We start from the raw sequence: 21,232 nt of genomic DNA on the forward strand, positions 1-21,232 counted from the left end.
CTCAGCAAAAATGTCACCTCCTCAGAAAAGCCCTCCATGATCACCTGTCTAAAGGGGTCCCTACCCCTGCTTGCAGTCTCATCCACTGTCAGCCATGTGACTGAGCCACTTCAGACACCCGGCTCAGGCCTCGAGATGGCCGTGGCTCTAGCTGATGGCTCTAGCTGACTGTAAGGACAGGAGACTTCCACTGCGAACCACCCAGCAGAGCCTTGTCAGCTCACTGACCCGAGGGAGGTAAGCTATTATTGTAAGCCAGAGTGGTAGCTAATTTCACTTCAGTACACCTACCTCACGGCAGGGGGGGGGGCATCCTTCTTATTTTTTAATTTTTTAAAAATTTTAATCACTTGGTGCTCATCACAAGTTCCCTCCTTAATCCCCATCGCCTATTTCCCTGCACTCCTACCCACCTCCCCTCTGGTCACTGTCTGTTTGTTCTCTATAGTTAAGAGTCTGTTTCTTGGTTTTTCTCTTTTTCCTTTTCCCTTAGCTCATTTTTTTTTTCCTTAAACTCCACATATGAGTGAAATCCTACGGTGTTTGCCTTTCTCGGACGGACTTGTTTCACGTACAGTACCATTCTCTAGCTCCGTCCATGTCGCTGCCAATGGCAAGATTTCATTCTTTTTATGGCAGAGTAATGTTCCATTGTATATATACTCCACACCTGTTTTATCCGTTCATCCGCCGATGGACACTTGGGCTGTCTCCATATTTGGCTATGGTAGATAGAGCTGCTATAAACATAGGGGTGCATGTATCCCTCTGAATTAGTGCTTTTTTATTCTTTGGGTAAATACCCTGTAGGGCGATGGCTGGGTTGTAGGGTACTTCTATTTTTAAGTTTTGAGGAACCGAGGAGGGACAGTCTTATCCTCTTTAGAAACGAGGAAATGAAGCCACAGGGAGTCTGTTTATCCCTGCAGCCTAGATGCTAGGACGCATTTCTAGCCTCATTTGGTAGAGGATAAACTGAGGTCCTCGGTGGTGAAAAAGCTTGCCTGGGAGTCGTTGCTGGTGGCTTTGGGGTTGCTGAGAGGCCCAAAGCCCTCAAGGCCTGAGCCGCCAGCCTCCAGCCTCCAGCCTCGCCACTTTTCAGGCCTCCTGTCACAGGAGGGCCGTTTTCCAGCGGCCGTCTGCGTTTCTCACCTTCCCAGGGAGCCCCACCCTCGCCGAGCCAGCACCAGGGGCTGACATTTTGTGAGCTGTGCTAGGAACAGGACTGGGCAAAAATAAACTCCAGATGGAGAAAAGAGCTAAACAAACAAAAAGAAACTAAGATAGAATATTTGCGGAATATATAGGAGAATCTTTTTGTCATCTTGGGGAGTGTCAGCCTTCCTCACCAAGTCGCCAAACCCAGAAAAGATGGACACTCTTGACAACATAAAAAAAAAAAAAGCCCTTCAGATCGACAAAAGGCACACTGAATGGAGGGAAACACCATCATAGACCAGAGAAAACTTTTTCTTCGTACCTCACAAAGAGTTAATATTCAAACTATTCAATGAGAAGAAGTTAAAGTGCCGAATTTAAAAAATGAGCAAAGGATGGAAGACAATTCCGAGAAGACCACTGTAACTGGCCATCAACCTTTAAAAATGTACTTGGCTGTATCTTGCATGGTCAGGGAAAGGCACTTTGTTAAAAACTCCAATGGACAATTTTTTTTAAAAATTGGCGAAACCACATGGTATCGGGGATGCAGGTCAAAAGGCATTATCAGACCTGGCTGGTATTTGTCCACAAGAGGCTCATGTCCACAAGGGGCATGAAGTTTTCCCACGAACCTTCTAGAAGTGTGCCATTCCACAGGGTAGCCATTCACACCAGATTTCAAAGACTTGATAGGAAAAAGGCAATGTAAAACACCTCATTGCTGATTTTCTAGGATGGCTAACCGGTTGAAATGATAATCTCCTGATATATTGAAGCAGATAAAGTATTACTAAAGTGAATTTTATGTGTTTCCTTGTTCTTTTGTGTGGCTCCTGGGAAAGTTAAAATTCCATATGCGACGTACATTTACCTCACATGCACAGCACTATTTCAGAGTATGGCTAAGTTAACACTTTCTGCGGACTCTACAGAAGTATGATTTGGCTCAGCTTGGGTTTAGGTCCCCGCCAGGCCTTAATTAATGGCCACATGACTGAAGGCTTCTGTCCTCCCAACCCAGGATGGGCAGCCAGAGAAGAGGGGCAGGGGGAGCCCATGTTGGTGTCTGTATCTGTCCGGCTAGATGTCAGTCACACGCGTCCCTGCCTCTCCTAGTCTTTGTTTTCCTCTTGGACGTGACATGGAGGAGTGAGGCCACCTTCAGGACCTCAGCTGCCCTGAGAGAGGAAGACTGGATGGCTTCCGCCTTCTATTACCATGGTGGGTGCAGGCGAATCTTGACAGTAGCCATTCCGGGCCTCTCTACGAGGCAGATGGACAGATTTCTAGGACTTAGAAGGAGGCTACCTCCCTACTCAGTGGCCCCAGAGAGAGGGCTGCCAAGCAGAGCGGGGTGTGGATGAGGTTCTGAAAGCAAGGGCCATGGCAGCCCAACACACACTCAGGCTGTGTTGGCCCCGTTGACCTGAACACATGGGCAAAATGGGCTTGAACTTCAGAGGAGCTGGAATATTCTGAACCAGTGAGAGGAGAGCAGAGGGAGTGTGCTTAGCGTGTGTGTGTGTGTGTGTGTGTGTGTGGTGTGAGGGGAGTCACTATGACCAGAGTCCTTCCCCTGTCCCCTGTTCCACAGGTGGTTCCCCCTCATGAATATTGTTTCTTCTTCCAGCCTGACAAACTGAGAGAATCAAACTTTTGGGGTCCCCATTGCAAAGGCCAAAATGTCCGTAGTCCTTATTGTGTGAGTTAGAGACAAAGAGACAGCCTCCTCACACCCCCCAATAAAAACCCTAGCACAGACATACTACCTGAGGTGTTCTGTTTTGTTTTGTTTTCCTCTCTCACACAGAAGTCCAGAGGCAGGCGTTCCAGGGCTGGTGTGCTGTCCCAGAGTAATCAGAGACCCAGACTCCTTCTGCCTTCTTGCTCCACGATTGTTAGTAGCTTTCATCCCTAAGTTTGCCTCTGCTTCAAAAGGATTGTTGGAGCTCCAGCCATCACACCTGCATTCCAGGCAAGGAAAAGAGGAAGAGAGAAGAGCAAAAACGTGCATCCCAGCTTTCTATTCTCCAAGATATCGTACCCAGTAACCTCTGCTCACATTTCATTGACCAGAATTTCACTACTTGGGTGCAGGGGACTCTGGGAAATGTGGTTTTTCGAGCTGGGTGCATGGCCACCTGGACTTAAACAAGAGTTCTGTTTCTAAGGAAGAACAGGAGAATGAAGTTTGGTGGGCACCTAGCAATTTCTGCCTCACTTAGCGCAGCAGTCAAGGCCTTGAATGAATTTTCACACCAGCGAGCTCATTCTGTTCCTTCTTCCTGCTCAGCAGGCATGTCTTGCAGATGGGTCAGCAGGGCAAGTCCATTATTTGGCCGTTAGGTTTGGCTGCCCTGACTGACATGCACCTCCTGAACAAGCCCGAGCTTTCTGCCTTCCGGTGCAGCACTTCTGCTGCTTCCAAGGTAGCATCTGGAAACCCACGTAAAGGGCAGAGCCGCTAATGACTCTCACTCTGTTCCCCAGCGAGCAGAGCAGTCTCCATCCTACTGCCCTGGAACTGCCCACTGAGAAGACCCTGAGTTTGCACACGCTTGCCCGTGCATACACACACCCCTCAAAGAAAGAAACCTCTTCTAGTGTTAGTACCTTCTCACCTGGAGCAGGATACACAGGTAAGCGGCTTCCCATCACAGGGGCCGATCTCCGTAGGACCTGAGCCCAGAGGAGGGGTGCAGGTGGCCTGCTGTCCAATCCCTGCAGGCCCCCACAGGCCCCTGCGTCACCCTGCCAGCTGCACAACCTCACAAATCAAATATCACGTCTAATTCTTAAAGCTGTTTTCATGACAGCGGTTTTCCATTTAATCCCCAGAGCTAACAATATGTAATCAGTTTTCCTTAACAAATGACCTCCTTTAACTTCATTAGTTCATAATTAATTTGCTAGCCTGTAACCAAGATAATGAACACTGCAGATTAGGGACAGGAATACTGATTAAAATCTGAGCTGTTTCCCTAATTTTCCTCGCAATTTAATTCATTGGTGGTGGCTGGTGATTGGTGGGTTTGGTTGAAAAAATCCAAGTGGAGGCCAGACGAAGGGGTCTTGCTCCAGAGCGCTCTACTCTGTTGGTGACTCCCGTTTTAGATAATTTTGCTTTCTCGTCCTAAGGTACAGAGGTACGAAGTCAGATAATCTAGTGGCAACTGAACACGGTTAATGGAGACTTGAAATTCTTCCGAGCCCTTCCGCTCAGGAGGCAGGTAGGGCAGGGGAGAGGTGCTGGGCTGCACGAGGGCCATCCTGACCTGTGAGCATCGTCTCTCCAGTGGTCCGGGGCCTGGGGTGTACAAATCCCACACACTCCTTTCTCTTGTTTGCTCCCCCAAAAGCTCCAGGCTGGGCATGGTGGAGAGGGGCCACCGTGATGAGCAAACAGCCCTGGAGAAGCGAGAGAGGCTGCACCCCGCCTGCCCGCTGAGAACACCCATGCAGACGTTGGCCAGTGCCTGGGGGCTGGGCTCTTTCACACGCCCCACGCATGCGATCGGCCGGGGAAGCCAGGTGCTAGGACAGGAACCTGAAGGAGCCCTTATTCTCAGGCCCCTGCATTTGGTGCCCTCACTCCCTGCTGGTTTCACCCCAGCCCTGCACCCCAGCTTGCTTAGCCTCTGTTTCAAGCTTACTCCCTGTCCGGCCCTGCACTACTCATTTTTAAATGTGTTACCTCATTTAATTCCTGCTGTCCTAGCGATATGGGTGCCATCAGTGTCTGCGTTCCTACAGATGAAGACGGCGGAGCTTAGAGAGGGAGGAACTTGTCCAAAGTCACAAGGCTGGAAAGGCACAGTTTGATTAGAATCCTGGCTGGCTGGCTGTAGGTCCTACTCTCTGCTAAGCAGGACCCCAGATGCCCCACAGAGAGAAATAGGCGGATCTGGACATCATCTCCCCATGGGCTGCTTGCTCAGCCTGTAATGGCTGGGGGTTCCCTGGAGAGAGGCCGGGGAAGGGACAGCAAGCCAGGTGCAACGCAGCTTGGGAACGCGGCCCTGGGGGTGGGGGGGGGGTGCGCCCGTGGAGGGGGGCGGTGCAAGGCCAAAGGAAGGGGCAAAGATTCATCCTTGCCCTCAGTCTGCTCAGGTCGGTGGACCCTGCTGGTAGAGACAGACCTGCTTTCACCCTGGCCTCCTGCAGCCTCACAATCTTGAATCCGGAATTCCTTTGTGTTCGGCTCCTCCTCTGGGTGTCCACAGCTGGAGCCCTTCCCCGGGGACAGAGGATGGAGTGGGCATGCTCAGTGCGGCTCACGCTGTGGCCTGCCCCACGTCTTGGAGGCTGATGGCAGGGCAGCTTTCTGGGAATTCTTCTGGGGCACCCCGCCTCCCCAGCCCAAGGAGCTCTTGCTCTTTGGGAGAGGAAAGCTGGGGGCAGGGATCCCTTGGGCCATGAACAGTACTTTGAGGGAGCCCGCCCAGTCCCCCGCTGCCCACAGTAAGGCGAGAGCCAGAACAGCAGCAGATCTGAAAGACTGTGATCTATAATTTATATTCAGCTCCTTCCAGAAAGGACTGGCGGCTGCCTGCCAGGGGATTTGTAACTGTGGGTTTTGCTTTGATGAAGCTAACGGGATTTCAGGTGGTCCCTCGGGTTAGGTGGTACTGAATGAAGACTGTCTGTGAAGCATATTAACTTCTCTATCTTCACACCGCAGTGGCAGAGTCAGAATAATTCTCTCCTTGTGGCAGATGGGGAAACTGAGGCTCAGAGGGTGACATGACTTGCCCAAGGTCCCACCCCTGGGGAAGGCAGGATGTAAGTCTGGGTCTCTTTGATTTGGGCATCACCCAACACTGTTTCCTAGGGAGCAGATGTTGATATCATTTAAAATCTCTGACCGAAATTTCTTGGGTGCCTACAGGCATTTTCGGTACCACCCAGCTCTGCATGTTGCCCAGATAATTCTAGCCACCCACAGAACTCTGGCCCCTGTCTCCTTGGGGACATTTCCACCTAAAACCTGGGTCTTGGTGAGTCCCAAATAGTGGCTTTTGTTAAGTAGAGTAAGGAGGAACTGGGGTGAGATTTGACATCTGTGTACTTTGTACTCACAGACCTGGCGGTCAGGAGCTCGCCTCCCCTCCTCTCCAATCAAGGAATTGTAGACGATGAGGTCCTTAAGGATATGGCTCTGAGGGGCGCCTGGGCGTCGGCCTTCAGTCCGGTCATGATCTCAGTGTTAGAGATCATGATCTCATGACGGAGTGTTCACTGGGCTCCCTGCTCAGTGGGAAGCCTGCTTCTCCGTCTGGCCCTCCCCCCACTCGTGTGTATGCTCTCCGTGCTCTTTCAAATAAGTAAAATCCTCTTTTCTTTCTTCTTCTTCTTCTTACTTTTTTTTTAAAGAACATGGCCCTGAAGTCAGATTGCCTGGTCTCCGTGTCGGCTCTACTGTTGGGGGATGGGTTTGTCAGCTTGGGTGGCCTTAACAAAGCACAGACTGGGTGCCTTGAACCCAGAGATGTATTCTGTCCCAGTTCAGGCGGCTGGAAGTTCAAGTGTCAGCAGGATTGGATTCTTCTGAGGTCCCTCTCCTTGGCCTGAGATGGCCACCTTCTCGCCATGTTTTTACGTGGCCTCTCCTCTGTGCACGTCCCGTCCTCTTCTCGTAAGGACCCTCATCCTCTTGGCCCTTACTGGATTAGGGCTATACCCTTATGACTTCATTTAACCTTAGTTATCCCCTTGAAGACCTCATCTCCAGCTACAGTCCATTGGGGGTGAAGGCTTCACATACCTATTTTGGAGGAACTCTGTCCCGTCCATCGTCGGTGAATAGGGGCAGGAGCCTTGCCAAGCCTCAGTGACATGAGGTTAAGAAAAGTGACTCTAATGTGGAGCTGTGGAGGGAGCTAAACGAGGTAGCCAACGGGACGACACATGGCCTGTAGCAAGAGCTCAGTGGGCGAGGGGCCAGCCCCGTCCTCTTCAGTATCACCCCCGGTATCACTACTGCATTATCTCTGCCAGTCTGGAGGGAATTACGAGGACCCAGGGGGCTGCTGGGTTCAGGCCTCTAATCTCAAATAGTCCTGCTTGTCATTCTTGGCTCAGGCTTGCGGTCAGAGGACCAGAGCAGCAAGGATCTTGAGCTTTAATACCAAATGCTGATTTTTTTCCAAATGGAAAGACTGAGGCTGAGTAAGTGTCTCACCTCGGGTCAGAATATTGGTGCCCTGGTGCTGTTCTGGTGTTCCCATGGCTTTTTGACCCATCTCAGGGACCCCTAGTGGCCTGAGGGTATCCCCTCCTTGTTGGAGCCACCATGAACTATCTGGACAATTCAATTAGGTTCCCCCTGTCCCTCATGTTTTAATGCTGATTTCCCTCCTGTCTGGACTGAGCACCTGCCACACAGTGAACAAAGAAAAGCCTTTAATTAGTTACCAGCGCCCTACACATGGGTGCCCGGCCCAGCCCCCGTCCACAGACCTAGCGTCCCAGCTCCTGGTGTGAGGACAGCACATCCTTCCAAGGGCAGCCTGACATCTCCTTGCCTTGTCCTATCCAGGCATCTGTGTCTCCCCAGGAATTTGGATGGAAGTATTAATAATCCACCAGGTTTCAGTGAGAAGGGCATAGTGACTCACTTGTTTTGACAGTACAATATCTCCAGTTAAAAATAATGCAAATGTGAAAAAAATAGAAGTCTCAACAGGGCCTGGAAGCTCGGTTGATTTCTGACCAAACATCCACCCCTTCCCTCTTCCTTCCAGCAGAACCCCAGCTGTGCTCAGCGGGTGCCGTGTACTCAGCCTGTCTTGCGTCAAGGCTGGGCACATGACCCAGTTCTGGCCAATGGGACTTGAGGGAAGTCTCCTGGGGACTTTATTTAGATGGGAAGGCCCCTGCCCCCCAACTTTGGGTCTTGGGATGCAGTTGTTTGTGGGAAGTGATGGCTGCAGCAGCTCCCCTGCATCCTGAAGGCCAAGGTCAGAACGGACGCTCAGAGGATGGACTGGGAGCCCGGACATCACAGAGCCATGAACCCACCGCAGAACCTCCTGCCTCCAGCTTCTGAACTGAGGTGTAACCACTGTTGTCTGAGCCGGGTTTGCTTGGGTGTTCTTGCAGTCAAAGTCATCCCAAGCAAAGCTAAGTTACTGATGAAGCCTGGGCCAGGTACAGCCAAGGGAAGGCGTCTGTTCCTCCTCAAGGGTAGAGGAGTTCGTAAGGACCCTGGATACATTTCTCCATCCTGATGTCTCACCTTGTGATGGGTGCTCTCATAGTTACCCCACAGCCCCCTGTTTCCTGTCCCCCTCCCCCCCTGCATGCAGCAGACTAGTGGGCACCACCCTGAGAAGTGAAAGGGAGGGTCATCCCCCCTTCTCCAGCTTCAGTCATTCGCCTCTGCTTTCCCATAACTGTTTCTCCACCACCATCTCCTTGGGCTCACCCTGGTTCTGGACTTCAGTTTTCCTTACAGATCCAAGAAGCAGCTACTGAGGACTACACATGTTGCAGGCCATAGATGCCCTACGCTGGACCCTTCCACATACAGATTTGGATCCACGGGCCCCCAAGGCAGTCACAGTGTTCACCAGATTTTGCAGATGGGAAAAGGCGGAGCTGCAGGAGGCCAGGTGACATGCCAAGGTCCTGTGGCCAGGTATTACACCTAGGTCTCTTACTGCTCATTTTTCCCTTTAAGATGGGGCAGGGTTGGGAATCTAATGTCCTTGGTGAGGCTGGTGACCTCATTGGTGATCCAGCATAGAGGCTGAATGGATTCAGATGTGGCTAGGCGTGGCTGGGTGTGAGCATGGGGCGAGGTGGGGGCTGATGGCCTAAGGAATTTGCTGGGATGAGAAGTTATCTAAGGAGAGAGTCAGCAAGATGAGCTCAGCTCAGGACTGACTGGGGTACAGGGGAGCGGGCTACGGAGGTTGCACTGAGCCTGAGTGCAGTTTGCGATCTAGCAGTCTGGGAGGCATGGATGGCATTTCAAGTAAGGACCATGTCAGGTTGGCCACACTACAGCTCGGGGGCCTGTGGGAACTGTGTGGGGAGAGAGCCCTCAGGAGGGCCTGGTGGCAGGCCAGGACTGGAGAGAGGCTGATGTACCAATGGGCAGGTCCAGCCCCCAGGGAGGATAGGTGTGCAGTGGGGGCTGTGTAATCCCCCAGACTTCTGTGGCCCCCACATTTGAAGGCTTTGCCTTGTAGGAAAGCCGTAGACAGCCTCTCCTGCCGGCTTCCTTGCTTGGGGACTGGAGTCCAGGAGTTGGCAAATCCGACCCACCACCTGCTTTTGTGTGGCTTATGAAATAAGAATGGCTTTTAAATTTTTAAGTGGCTAAGTTTTAAGTATTTATTCAAGAACCTGCACAATGTACCCTGCCTATTTTGCCTCTTGGCCTACAAAGCCTAGACATAGGCCTTGACAGAGTTTCCTGGCCCGTACTGTGGTCTAAGAGTCCAGCCCCAGGGACAGCTGGCTGCCAGTGGAGAGGCCTGGCTTTGCCCATGTCTTGGTCCCGAGAGTGGGATGCTGGGCTTCCTTGGCTTCCGGCTCAGCGTACCGACATGCCCCCATGTCTTCCCTGAGGTCCCCCAAGTAGAGAGCAGTAGGTCTGGGAGAGGGTGCCAAGCTCTAAGAGCAAGGCCCATGGCTCCAGCCTTCCCACAGAAGCCGTCCCAGCACCATCAGTGCTCCTAGAGGCCACTATTGCTGGGGGCAGGTGTGTTCCTGCCAACGGAGCAGCATCTTACTGATAAAACCTAATGAGCTGCATTTAACCACAACATGGCCCTGCCATGTGGCTTCCCCCCCCCCAGGGCTGCCCATCTGTCGGCCTTGGGAGACCACTCTCTGTGCAGCTAGAACCTCCCCCACCGTTGAATCAGGAGAGAGCTGAGGTCCCCCAAGCCAGGCCCAGCACATAGGCCAGCAAATCTCTGTGCTTAGCCTGTGCCAGCTCCTGGCCACCTTCCAGGGCCTCAGTGACATCGCCAGATGGTGGCTAATGAAGGGTGAAAGCTCCCGGGGAAGGCCTGGGCAGAGAGGAGCGTGGGAAGGCCAATGAAACAGAAGGCACCCTGACCCCAGTGGTGGGAAGGGCTCCAGGTGTGGCCAGACTTTGCTTGGGGTGACCAACTTTTATTCCCGACCCTTTGCCAGCGGCCCTTCCTTTTCTCTTCCCATCCCTGTCTCCGGGGACCTGCCCGTTGGACGCTTTTACATTGCAGAGGTCAAGCCAAGGCAAGGCGTTAGCGGATATGTGGAGTCCACAGGCCAGGCCTGCGTGTTCTGGGAGGTTCACTGCTCTGTGGTCTTCTCACCCGCAGAGGTCCTAGCAGACCGAGCCCTTCCTTCTTCCTGGGGTGAAGGGTTGGGCCTCACACATCTGGGATCTCTGTGGTTCATTGTGTGCCCCTGCAAGCTGCAGGCTGACCTGTTCAGGTAAAATAATTTGGCCTAATGTAATCAGAGCCGTGACTGATGTTCCCGTCGTCCCCTGATGCTTCCAAGTGTCGTGCTAGAGAGGCCCGTTCACAAGTCCTGTCCCCACCTGGGCCAGGGTTGCCTTCTCCCGTCTGGAACCCCAGAGGGGCAGGTGGGTGGGGCCAGATTGGAGAACGGGGCGGGATTAGGGCAGATCCAGCTCCACATAATGGAGAAAATATTGTTATAAAACAGTCCAAGCCAACTCCTGGATGCCGGTGGCGTGCTTCCCCCGGCTGTGAGGAAGTGAATGTGGGCCGGAGGCAGGAGGCACCACAGGACGTGCTGGTGCGTTAGGAAAGCGAGCCATGGTCGACAGGCCCGGGGCCTCGTGGCTGTTAGGTGGCTGGAGCTGAGAAAGCTGGGGGGGTCCGCGCAGCAGGGCGGGGGGTCGCGCAGGAGGGCGGGAGTTCTTTCTGACGTGGCAGGGCAGCCGGTAATGAAAAAGGACCCCAAGCATCCTGGTAGGTGTCGGCTGTTGGAATGGCTGAGGTTCTTTTCGGGAGTGGGCCCATCCGAGAGTTAATTTTAAGCTTGTTTTGCGGATCTATCTGCCCTTCCTCTTTCCAGATCACCTGTGCAAACTGCTGCCTTCTCAAGGCCCGGGGTGGGTCTGTGGCCCGTGGTTGGACAGGGTCACGTGAGCACACAGAACCAGCCAGGGGACTGGGAGCAGAACACAGGAATTCAGAGGAGGCAGGATGAGAGGGAGAGTGACCCCGGGCATGTAACGCTTTGGGAATGTAATGCTTTGGGGGAGGCACAGGGTTGGGGTGTGGGAGGTGGCTCTGAGGTAGTGTTGTCTAGATCTTAAGAGGCAGAGAGACCCCAGGTGACCCATGGGTTAGAGCCACTCTAGAAAAGTGAACAGAGCCCTGAGCCCACAGTGGGTGGACGATGGTTTTGCTCTGTGGCACGTTGACCCATTTTCCTGGCAGTTTGCCAGTCAGATGCCTGTGTCTCTATCTCTCTGGCTTTGGAAGCAAAGATCAGAGTCTACAGCCCAGGGCTTTGTCAGGCGGAGCAGAGCTTTGAAAGGGCCTCGGTCATCCCTCTGGGTAAGGGAAGGAGCTGGGCATTTGGGGCATCTGCTGACTTTGTCTCACTGCTGGGGAGTCGATGGCAGAAATGACAAGTCCAAAGAATCGTAAAAGCTTTAAGACAATGGGGATGGGAATCTGCCTGGGTGGGCTCCAGCCTCCTTGACCCAGGACCCCTGCAGAGGCGGACATGGTTCTGGAGCCCGGCTTCCCCAGGCCTTCCCCTGGCTCTGCTTAGCCCTGCTCTGGTGGAGGTGAGGCGGTAGGGAGAGAGGCTGGCCCCAGAGCTACTTTCCTGCTATGGGCTTGGTGCTTTCTGGCTGGAGAAGGTCTTGCTTGACTAGGGCCTCCAGGGCCAAAGAAGGTGGAGCAAAAAACCCAGATGCACCCTCTCAGTTTTGACTGGACAAGGAGCTGGGCTTGCTGGTGAGCCCAGGCTGTAGTGACGTTTGTCACCAGGCTTCCGTCCAGGCCTCTGGGGAGGCACCGTGCTGGGTGGGGCACGGGGCAGACTAGTTTGCAGAAATGGCCATAGCAGCAGGCACCCCAGCTCATGCTCTTCTTACACTGTGACATTGACCTCCATCATGCAGGGAAACCTGTGTTCCACCCTGGTGACCACCTCCAGCAATGAACTGTGATGAAGTGACTTCTGAGGCTCGGTTGTAAAAGGTCATCCAGCTTCTTCCCAGTTCTCTCTTTTGGGGCGTGCACCTATGGAGCCCTGAGCCCCCAGGTAAGATGTTTTAGTTACATGGAAGACACCACGTTGGGGAGAGCATGTGGCAAGACCATGGAGAGAGAGAGAAGCTCAAGGAGCCTGAGCCACCACGGTGGCCCAGCAGAGCAGTGGATCTGAGAGGGAGTGAGCCTTCAGGGGGGGGCCCAGCCCCATCATCCATGTCTCCCCCACCCGACGCTGAATGCAGCAGAAGAGCTCCCTGCCCAGCCCCACCAACACTCCAGCTTTAGAGGCAGAAGAAACATGCGGCTGTTCTAAGCTCACAGAGTTTTAGGCTCTTTGTTATGCAGCCGTAACTGACTGATACAGGGCAGGAGGAGGCCATTTCAGCAAGAGAAAGGTAAACACCGCTGCTGGTCCACCTTTAAAGATGCAGACACTGGGAGTCACAGGAACAAAGTAGGTGGACACAGGACACCTGCCTGGTGACAGGATCAAGACTGGGACCCAGAGATGAGCTGGAGCCAAAGCTGTGTCCCCTGGTGGTACCTCCCAGTTCTGGAATTCTACCCCCAGCTCTGCTGCAAACTGATTGACCAGCCTGTAACAAGACTGTGTTCTCACCTGGGCAACAGAGACTCGCACCCTTGTACCTGTGGCCTGGCCCGACCTCTTCCTTTGGATGCATGAGGCTGGCCCCTGTGGGCCTATAAACTTAGGCCTTTTTAGGCCAGTGGAGCAGGACCCAAGGACACTTGTAAGGAGGGGCTCCCCAGCAACAGTGGCAGTGGGAGAAAATTGTGCTATGGACCATGGAGCTTTCTGCGAGGGAGCTAAGAAGTATCTCTTTTGAGGTGCCTGGGTAGCTCAGCTAAGCATCCAACTCTTGATTTCGGCTCAGAACATGGTCTTAGGGTTGTGAGATCACGCCCTGTGTCCACACGCCCAGCGTGGAACCTGCTTAAGATTCTCCCTCTCCCTGTACCCCTCCCCTGCCTCTAAAAAGAAGAAGAAGAATCTGTTTCTCAATGTCTAGCATTTACCCTGTGTGGAGCACTGCTCTAAGGGTTTTGTGTAACCCTAATTAATTGTTACAGCAGCCCTGTGAGGTAGAGACCTGTTGGTAGGGATAAGACAATGGAGACACAGAGAGCTTACTGAATTTACCTAAAGTTACGTGGCTAGTGAGGGCTGGGACTGGTATTTGGATCCATCAGTTTGGTGGAAGAATCCCGCATGGAGTGGTGTTAAAACAGCTCTATTCTCAGGCTGGTCCAAGCAGATTCTGTGCTGTGTTTTCTTTCCTCTTCACATCTCTTGTTCCTTGATTGGAATCTCTTAGAAAACAGGGAGACATGGGCTGGAACCAAAAGGGGAGATGGGGTGCTCCGGGCTTCTGTCTGGTCCCTGGGATGCATTCAGTGAATAGCCCTTCCCAGCCCAATGAGAAGACAGAGGTCTGAAATGTCCCCGGAAACATCTTCCCATCTGAGCAGGCTCCGAGTCTCCGCAGTGCCTGTTGCCATGACAAACAGCCATTACCCAGAGCCAAGCAGATCCTTCCAGAAACCCCGCACCACCCGTTACCTTGTGACCCAGCCCAGTAAATAGGCTGAGCTTTGAAGATGCGAAGTCTCATTAACCTGCGTCTGAGCTCAGTGTTTGGCTTCACCCTGGAGAGGCACATGCCCGTGCTCCCGCTCTGGACCTGGAAGTAGCTTTCCTCTCACCCCGCCATCTGGAGGGAGACAGTGCCGTGTTCAGATGCTCACGGCCCCTCAGCCTTAGAGAAGCACAGGAACTCTCCAGGCTCAGGAGACTGAATCCTTGCATTTGAGCTGTTGCTGAATGCCAGTCCTGAGCTAGTTTCCCCCCAGGCCTTGCATGTCCCCACATCAAACACTCGGGAGCAGTTCCCTGTCCAGTGACTGAGGCTGGGTTATTGTTTCGTTGGATTAACCAGAATATCTCCCTTTTTGGGCTGATGGGTAGATAGATTGAAGTACAGTGTATCGAGGATTTAGCATAGGGCCTGGCCCCAGGAAGGGGCAAATTCATGCTGGTTCCTGTTCCTTTGTCCTGTCCTGCTCCTCATCCCTCATCCTGCTCCCCAGCATACCCTCCTTTGTCCTCTCTTCCCTGAAAAGTACTCCAGAAACTTGAAAGAAAGCCTAGAGGGCTTCCTGAAGGTGATGTCCCTATACCCAAAGCAGGATGTATATTTTCCAATAAAACAATGGCCCCTATTTCTAGAATATCTGCTGTGCGCCATGCCCAGTAGTCGGTGTGCCATCTCACCGGATTCTTATCGCAGCCCTTCCAGGTTTCAGTTTGCCCGTTTTTCAGTTGAGGAAATTCAGATGAGACGCAGAGAAAATGCGTAGCTTACCCCAAGGCCACCGAGGTTATCTGAGCCTGGGGAGTGTGACATCAGAGCCTGGGCATTTAACCCCCACGGGGTCCTTGTTTGTGTCATATTTGTGTCTGTGTCGGCGTTGAGCCTCTTCCCAGCTGCCCTTAGTACCCTTCTTCCTGCTCTGGCTCCTCTGAGCAGCTGTGCCTACCTCCCCAAGGGACTGGGCCCTTCGTACCTCTGCCCCCCACTTTGGATCCTCTATGCCTTCAGTCAAGCAACGGCCATTTGTCCTGGACCACACCTCTCAGTCCACTGAATGAATATAGAAAGAGAAGGGAAAGAAAGGAGACCAGGTCAAGTGTGAGCCTGGCTGGGGCCATAGCCATGATGGTTGGCAGGCTCATGGGAAGGGAAAAGGCGCCAGCGATGGGGCAGCTGGCAACGCCAATCGGAGGGTCACTATTTAGGGCCCAGCATCAAGCTCTGGACAGTCTAGGAAGCAAACTCCCACTATGAGAGAAGTAGCTGGAAAAACTCAAGCAGTGTTAGGTCCCCAGCAAAGCAGACAGAGGCGTCAGAGCTGGGCTCCTGATCTGTGGGGCAACAAAGTGCTGGGAGGGAAACTGAGGCAGGAACCTTGTCCTCCATGCTGGCCCAACCCAGGGGTCCACATGCAGGGTTCTGACCCCTCGCATGACCTGGCCGTGAAGCCTTAGGCCTGGGGATGGAAGAACTTTATCCCAGTCCCAGGGGTCATTACTAAAGCTGTTGAGACTGCCTGTTCGGATGGTCCCAGACCTGGGTAGTGCTGGGTCCACGGGTGGGTGTGTGCATTCCAGCTCAGGGGGCTGGGAGAGAAAATCGGGTGAGAAGAGGTGAAGGTGGCGCCTCTCAGCCCCCCATCTCCCCTGCCATAGGATCCTGCATGCACAGAGCTCAGCCTCCAGACCTCTGGGGTGTGCTCTCCAAGGATCCTTAGGATTGATGTCACCGAGGGCTTAGGAGAGAAGGATTGTAGAACTTTATACTAAAATGTTGATGAATAGTTGTTCTTTAGAAAAAGGGCCCGAGGACCTCAAAGAGGCCCTTCTTGTTGTGATGTGGGGGTGGTGGTGTTGACTAAGCTGGTGTTGACTGCTATATATGCCAGTGCGGGGGTCAGCCATGCTGGGGGGTCAGCCATGCCAGGGGTCAGCTGTGCCGGCGGGGGGGTGGGGTGGGGCGGTCCAGCTGGGCTGGGGTCCGTTTGTGGAGGGGGTCAACCAGGCCAGGGTCAGGTGTGCTGGGGATCAGCTGTGCTGGGGTCTGGCTGTGCCGGGCATCATCTGTGCCAAGCGGTCAGCTGTGCTGGGGGGTCAGCCCTGCTGGCCTCTGCCTACAGCTGTGGCCGCCTCCATTCGACCAGCTTCATTCCACCTAATGACTGCTGGGTACCTGCCCGGGAAGATAGATGGCTGCTGTCACTCAGGCAGGTGTGCGACCCAGAGGCACAGACTATGGGCCACAAGGGCAAAGGCGCAGTTGCAGTCAGGCTGGGAGCCGGTTTGGGGTTTCCGGGAGGACGGGGGCTCCAGCCTGCACGCTCCTGAGAAGTGCAGTTGCTGCTCTGTCCTTCCTGCCTTTTCCTCATCACTTCCTTCCTGGAAGCCAGCCAGCTCTCCCTGCCAGGGCCGTGGGCAACGTGGGCTGTCCTGCAGCTCCTCTGCTCCCCCACTCCCTGCCCCCAGGGATGAGAAGGGGGGCGCCTCAGTCCCACGTGACCCAAGTGCTGGCTCCGGCCTTCTGTCTTTAGCCTGATGTCATCATTACAGTCCTCAGGGGAGGAGGAGGAGAAGGAGGAATAAGAAGCGGCGGGGAGAGGAGCAAGGGTCATTGATTCCCATGGGGCACTGTGCTGGGAGAAATCCCTTCCCACTGAGCTATGGAACTTGAGTGGCCAACAGGTTCAGTCTTCCTGGGACCAAGGCGGTGCTAGGAGGTGGGACTTTGAGTTTTAAAACCAGGAAAGTTCCTGGCAAGTTGGGATGAGTTCACCCTGTGTGGAAAGAGGGGTTGCATGGGGCTGGAGGCAGTGCCTTATTACCCTGGGAAAAAAGTGTCTGCTTCCCTTGTTCCCTGGACCCTCTCCAGGAATGCAGCTTTTCAGTCCCCTGGCTATGTGAACCCAGGTATGGCTCCTGGGGGGGATGAGGTCTTGTCTTTTCTTCCACACTGGGTAAACCTCTGGTGAATTCCATGTTCTAAGAAGTGGTGCACTTGGAATCTTGGCAGTGCCCTGAGAATGAGATTGCCCCATTTCACTGGCACTTTCCCATCCCTGGGTGGTGGCCCAGAGCCTATCCCTGAGAGCGGAAGGTCCTAACCCGAGAAGCAGAGGCACTGTCAAGTCCAAGGGTAAAGGTGGGAAGTGAGGGGTGAAGGACATCTGAGAACACGAGACAAAGCCAGGGTCAGGACTGTGTTTGAGACTCACGTTGATGACTGTCTGGTTTGTAAAAGTCACTGTCACCCCCCAAAACATCAGATTGCCCACGGAGTCGGTGCTAGAGCGTAGGACAGGGAAGAACTGGATTAGTGATGTCTTTGACACTAGCTTTGCGGGGGATGCCGCAGGGCAGCAGGGCTGGGTCCTGGGGAACGTGGTCAGCTGGGGAGGTCTCATGTGGCCTCTGTCCCCAAGAACCAGCTGCCTGCTCCCCTGAAGCTGCGCTGAGGATTTCCAGCTTCCTGGCCTGGAACCTCTGCGCCTGCCCACTAGTGGCTCTTCTGGAAGACTCAGCCCAGCTGCCCACCCTCCAGATTAGCACTTCTGCTCATTCCTTCACAGGGAGCATGGGGAAGGTCTGAGACCTCACGCAGAGACACAAAGGCACACAAATGAGCTTACCAGGCACACAAACAAGCTTCAACTTTACTCAAAAACAAGCAAACAAAACCCCCCAAAATCCAAAAAACCCTTAAAAAAAAAAAAACCACCCCAAAACCCCTCCCCCCAAAAGCAGATTTCCGGTTTGCTTCAGTGAAGAGGAAGTTTTCTGTAACTTCTCAAATCTTTCAGATCCCAGTGCTGGCTCTTCTCCCCATGAGGCACCTACAGGCCCAGACCCACCCGGGCGAAGGGTTTCCCTGTATGCGGTCGGCATCAACGACATCCAGCTTTTACACAGCTGATTCCTGCCAACCTTCTCCTCTCCCCATTTCCAACCCCAAGAACACTGCAGAGATTAATTAGAGAGGAGCTCCTGCAAGAAGGCAACCACACCGAGTCTCTTGAGAGCCCAGGGCCCCTGTCTAATTCAGCTGTGCGTTCCATAATACGGATGGAGTATGCCAGGCATTCTTCTAGGTGGTAGAGAAGAGCACTGACGGGCCCGGGCTCTGGAGCAGGACTGCCTGGGTTCTTCCCTCAGCCACACCACTTATAAGTTGTAGGACCTTGGGCAAGTTAATTAACCTCCTTGAGCCTTCGGGATAATAATATTAGCTACTTCGTAGGGTTTTAAGGATTAAATTTTTTTTTAAAAGATTTTATTTATTTATTTGACAGAGAGAGATCACAAGCAGGCAGAGAGGCAGGCAGAGAGAGAGGAGGAAGCAGGCTTCCCACTGAGCAGAGAGCCCGATGCAAGGCTCAATCCCAGGACCCTGAGACCATGACCTGAGCCAAAGGCAGCGGCTTAACCCACTGAGCCACCCAGGTGCCCCAAGGATTAAATTTTATAGATAGATTGATAGATAGATTTCTGAGAACACGGAATGAGAACATATTTCCAAAACTTGTACAGAAATGTTCCTAAGAGCCAAAAAGTAGAAACAACCAGAATGTCCATCCATCAATGACTAGACAAAATCTGGTACCTCCGAACTGTAGATTGTTCAGCAATAAAAGGGAATGAAGTCCCGACAAATGCTACAATAAGGATGACACTCAAGAACATTCCACGAAGTGACAGAAGCCACAAAGAACCACATATTCTATGATTCCATTTACACGTAATCTCCAGAAGAGTGAAACCTGTAGAGACAGAGTGGGTGAGTAGTTCTCTGGGCAGGGGTCGAGGAGAATGGGGAGTGATCGCTAGTGGGTACAGGGTTTTCTTTAGGGACAATTAAAATATTCCAAAAGTGACTGTGGGTATGGTTGCCAACTCTGTGGATATAGTAAAAGCCACTGAATGGAAGCTTTAAAGGGGTGATTTGTAGGGCACGTGGGTCCTATCTCAATAAAGCTGTTTTTCAAATGTCTTCGAACAAGGCCGGGCATATATTAAGCATAAATAAGTGTTAGCTAGGATTGCTTGGAGCTAGGAAAACTGAGAATGGAAAAGATGAGCAGATTCTCCGCTTTGCGAAGCTCACATTCATCAAATTCACGTCTGTATCTTGTGCATCGTGGAGTGCAGGGCTGGCTCGCCGCCTACACTAGCCATCGTCAGACTGCGTGCCTCTGGGATGTCCTGTTGTCTGACTTAGGTGGAGCCATGGCTTCTGATGTCTGCCTAGCTCCATCAGCCTGTCCGTCCTTGGCCCTGAACAAAGCTCTCCACCCTCTCATAGCCCACAGGTTTGGCTCACCAGTTTTGCTTCTGGATTTTCTCTCCTCCTGACCTGGCTTTGTCCTCCTCTGAAAAGCAAGCAGGAACTCAATGTCTCCTCCATGTTGCTGTTCAGAGTGTGGCGCCAGGATCGGCAGCATCTGCAGCACCATGGAACATGTAAGAAACACATCCAGATCTCAGGCACCACCCCAGAACACCTGAATTAGAACCCAAGTTTGGACAGGATCCCCAGGTGATTCATTGGTACATCGAAGGTTGAGAGGAAACTCTGAAGCCCCTTCCGGCTGTCAAGCGCTCTGATCCTATGGGAAAGGATCCGGTAACACCAGCCAAGATACATGGAGCCCTTACTCTGTGGCAGGCCTCTCCTGCGATTCTATCTCCTCTCCACACGAGCTCTAGGCAGGGCAATCGTGCTGCTGGTTTTACAGGAGAGAAGCTGAGGCCTGGCTCAGGAAAGCTGGCCTTCTCTGCGGAGGTCACCTCACTCACTGGGGACAGAGCTGGATCCCAAAGCAGGGGGGCCTGACTTTACCCACCCTCCATGCTCTGTTGCCTCGGCTTCGGGTGAGGCACTGGAGAGGAACTGACATCAGAATTTTGCATCACCAGGTGATAAGACGTTCGTTAGGCATTTTGCCAGTTTGCACTGATGGCAGACATTCCAGGGAAAGCAAGAGCAAGGGCAGTGGTCCAGGGCGGGGGAGAAAGTTTGGCAAATCCAGAGAGCCGCCTGAAGTGTTGTTTTTAGTAAAATGAATGATAATTTGGCAAGCGCTGGTTTCTGCTGGGCACAGCATGGGAGGAGGGGGAGATAGCCAAGTTACATAAATTATCAGCAAGTTTTGATAAAATCTAATGACATTTTAATGTGTTTTCTGAAGATGCTACGTACTGAGGTGAAATGTATCATACTGAGCAAATGTATCATATGCTCATTGTGTGGGAGAGAGATGATTCTTGTGCACTGAGTTTGCTTTTTATAATTCAGCTTCCATTTGAAAAGGGTTAATTTCACTCTAGCCAGGCAAGCATCTCAAGGGTCATAGACCCAGAAGTCTCTCCTTGGACAGCGGGGTCATCACCAAGGAACTCCAAGTTTGTTGGAATACTTTCTGTGTTTGCCGGTCCACCCAAGGTTCTGAACTTGTCCTCAAGGGGTCCCCATATCACTGGGCAAATGTCACAGAGTCATAGTGGTGAGGCCAGAAGTCATTTCATAATAGATTGTAGCCATGGTGAAAACCCTCAAAATCAAATCTCAGAGGTAGCCACTGGAAGGGACATTTTTAAGCCCATCTTTAAAGATTTTGTTAGAGGCTTTGCCCCAGTGACATATCACTTGGTAAAACCAAAAGAAAGAAAAGATAATCAACACATCCTTTTCTTTAACTTGGATTTTCCTCTTCTGAGGAAGTGTCTGAATCAGGAAGAATTGTGCTGTAAGGCACAGAAACTGCAAGGAAACGTGGTCTAAATAGAGAAAAGATGTAGTAAGTAGCTCCAAGTTAGGGCAGTTCCGAGGGCTTACTATATGGGATGGCTTCTCAAGGATATCCTGTCCTTGGGTTCGTCCCAATATATCTGTCCTCTTGTTGGTTTCCCTCGTGGTTCCAGGATGGTAGCAGCAGTTCCAAAAATCTAGTTACAAAAAAAGGAAGCATCACCTTATGGGTTTCTTTTAAAGGTTTGCTTTTAAAGGTTTGCCTTGTAGAAGGCCCCTCACCAGTCTCACATTTCTTTGGCCATAACTGTGTTATATGCTCGCCCTTCCTTCTTTCTTTCCTTCCAGATTTCATATATTTGAGAGAGAGAGAGAGAGAGAGAGAGAGAGAGGAAGCGAGCACACAAGTTAGGGGGTGCAGGTAGAGGTAGAGGGAGAAGCAGACTCTCCATTGAGCAGGATGCCCAATGTGGGGCTCCATCCCAGAACCCTGATATCATGAACTGAGCTGAAGGC

At 52.5% G+C, this 21,232-nt stretch overlaps 1 long non-coding RNA gene across 1 annotated transcript in view; it reads left to right on the forward strand.

Moving 5' to 3' along the window:
- LOC131830632 (uncharacterized) overlaps positions 1 to 15,670 on the forward strand; it is a 155,956-nt gene extending 140,286 nt beyond the window's left edge. The window contains exons 4-6 of the long non-coding RNA XR_009353250.1: positions 2,972 to 3,800; positions 8,606 to 8,800; positions 12,269 to 15,670. This is a non-coding gene — a long non-coding RNA (uncharacterized LOC131830632). The remainder of the gene's footprint in view (positions 1 to 2,971; positions 3,801 to 8,605; positions 8,801 to 12,268) is intronic.
- Positions 15,671 to 21,232: the final 5,562 nt, after the last annotated feature.

This window comes from Mustela lutreola, chromosome 4, assembly GCF_030435805.1.
Source record: "Mustela lutreola isolate mMusLut2 chromosome 4, mMusLut2.pri, whole genome shotgun sequence".
NCBI classification, from domain to species: Eukaryota; Metazoa; Chordata; class Mammalia; order Carnivora; family Mustelidae; genus Mustela; species Mustela lutreola.